The 2,500-nt window shown below is 42.4% G+C and overlaps 1 protein-coding gene across 2 annotated transcripts in view; it reads right to left on the minus strand.

Moving 5' to 3' along the window:
• Window positions 1–2,500, minus strand: part of LOC125034224 — a 67,587-nt gene that overhangs the window by 10,218 nt on the left and 54,869 nt on the right. The gene's annotated exons all lie outside the window — the stretch shown is intronic.

Raw genomic sequence — 2,500 nt, forward strand, 5'->3', positions numbered from 1 at the left:
AGACAGAACGAACAGGGAAGAAGGGAAAGCAGAGATAAAGAATAGAAATGATACAAGTACACATGCGTTTGCATTTAGAGATGAATCATGTTTTGCTTCTCTTTTTAAAACAGTTGCATGCATGGCTGCTTGCACACATGTTTCGGTCATCATCGTTAAGCCTTTCAATAGGTGACGGACCAGTGAAAATAGATTTTTTTCCGTGATGATTGTATCGCTATTATTAGTGCTGCTAAGTACATGGAAAGCCACGTCAGAGAGGGAAGGGGAGGGAGAGGGAGAATGAGAGGAAAGGAAGGAGGGAGAGGGAGCGGGATAGGGAGAGGGAGAGGGAGAGGGAGGGAAGGGAGGGCGGGAGGAAGGGAGAGAGAGAGGAAGAGAAAGAGAGAGAGAGAGAAAGTAAGCAAAAGACAATGAGAGAGATACATACACAAATGTATACACACACAGACGCGCTAGTTGTGCATGAAATTCTTAAATTTTCAAGTTTCAGGTTTTCTTCACATACAGCAGCAGCTCAGTTGTATGGATACAATTTCTTTGTATGTTTGTTTACATAAATGTCCTGTATGTGTTCAAATATATGCGTGTGCGTGTGAGTATGACTATGAGTGTGTGCGTGGGAATGTATATGTGTGTGTGTGTATGTGTGTGTGTGTGTGTGTGCGTGTGTGTGTGCGTGTGCGTGTGCGTGTGCGTGTGCGTGTGCGTGTGCGTGTGCGTGTGCTTGTGCGTGTGTGTGGATGTGTGGCTATGTACTAACCAGCACAGACCACATCACGGCTAAATCATTTATTAGGCTCCCAGCAGATACATTTTTATTTTAAATTAACTTTCAGCATGAGGGATCCGTAAAGAAATGCGTGTTTACAAACCTAGTAAACAAAGTAACGAAAAAAATAGTTAAAGGGTTAGGTCTTGATAACGCCAAATTCTTCCCTCTCACACGACATGGCGCGAAAAAATCCTCGCTTGAGAACCAGAAGCAGCAGGGGCATGGATAGCACGCCCGCCCTTTTTTTTCTTTTCTTTCCTTTTTCTTCCCTTTTTTTCTTTTTCTTTTCTGTTCTTCTAAATTCTTTTTTCTCTTTTTCTTTCGATTTTTCTCTCTCTCTCTTTTTTCTTTTTCTTTTTTTTTGCGTTCTTGTGGCTCGGGCGAATTGTGGCTCTCCAAGAGTTTACACACACGCGCCCTGTGTTGAACGGTCTTGTTGGATACGTGTTTTCGTGTAACGTGAAAAAAGAAAAAGAAAAGAGAGAGAGAGAGAGAGAGAGAGAGAGAGAGAGAGAGAGAGAGAGAGAGAGAGAGAGAGAGAGAGAGAGCGAGAGAGCGAGAGAGAGAGAGAGAGACAGAAAGAGAGAGAGAGAGAGAGAGAGAGAGAGAGAGAGAGAGATAGAGAGAGAGAGAGAGAGAGAGAGAGAGAGAGAGAGAGAGAGAGAGAGAGAAATTAAATAAAATTAAAAAAAAGTAAAGCTGGTTTAAAAATGGCTTTCTATGACTGCAGATCAACGTCGAGAATCCACTTGTTAACAGATTCTCGATGCTTTCATGTCGACACTACTACTACAAAGCCGCCTTCAACAAGCTATCTTAAGTAACAAACGGACCAATAAGCGACCGGTATGTCCCGCACAGTACTTCGGAAGCGTTGCGGATTGGCTATTCAGATTCCACGAGGGGAACCAATAGGTCGGTTAAATACAGAACAGCGGGTAATGAGGTTAGGCGACACAAGGTGCGACCGTGTGTCATGAGCGAGCGGGGTGTGTGGGCGCCGTGCCAACGCCGGCGTGAACATGAATCAAAGGGGAAAAAGGGATTTTTTTTTGCTTACGGACATGAACTGAAAGAAGAAAGAAAGAACAAAAATAAAAAAAAAAATGCCATAGGCTGACATGACGATCCTGACGTTTCTATGTGGGCTTTGTAACAAAATATTTCGCGGGTAATATCGCTTTTTCTCTCATATTTTCCTTATATTAATCAAATATCCATAATGAAAAAATATGTAGATGATAAATAATAAATAAAAAAATAATAAATAAAACAAAATAAAATGCGTACCACTTCTATGTTTGAAATACACTTTAAACACTTTGCCCAATTCGTGAATCACATAAATTCGATATTCAGCACACTTTAAATCAAACATGCAAGTCCCCGCGATTATCAGCCGTCATCGAAGAAATCTGACAGCCACTTATCAGACCAGAGAAGCCATCGCAGTTCTTAAATCACAGTAACAACGCTCTCCTCTCAGCACTAAACCTCAAAGGTGTAGATTTGTCTTCGGTCTGTCTCATAACCACATGACTGATCTCAGAACTGCCCTGGCTTTCGCATATAATTACCACGATTCGTCTAGCACATTAATCATTTGCAGTCATCACCTTGCACCTTGCTACGGTTGCGAATGTCAACGCCAGCGGGGAAGATTTACGTGCGGATGTGAAAGCTGGGTTGTCTTTCCCGCAGACTTTTTGGGGTTAGTGCATCATG

The sequence above is a fragment of the Penaeus chinensis genome, chromosome 17, assembly GCF_019202785.1.
Source record: "Penaeus chinensis breed Huanghai No. 1 chromosome 17, ASM1920278v2, whole genome shotgun sequence".
In the NCBI taxonomy this organism is placed as follows: Eukaryota; Metazoa; Arthropoda; class Malacostraca; order Decapoda; family Penaeidae; genus Penaeus; species Penaeus chinensis.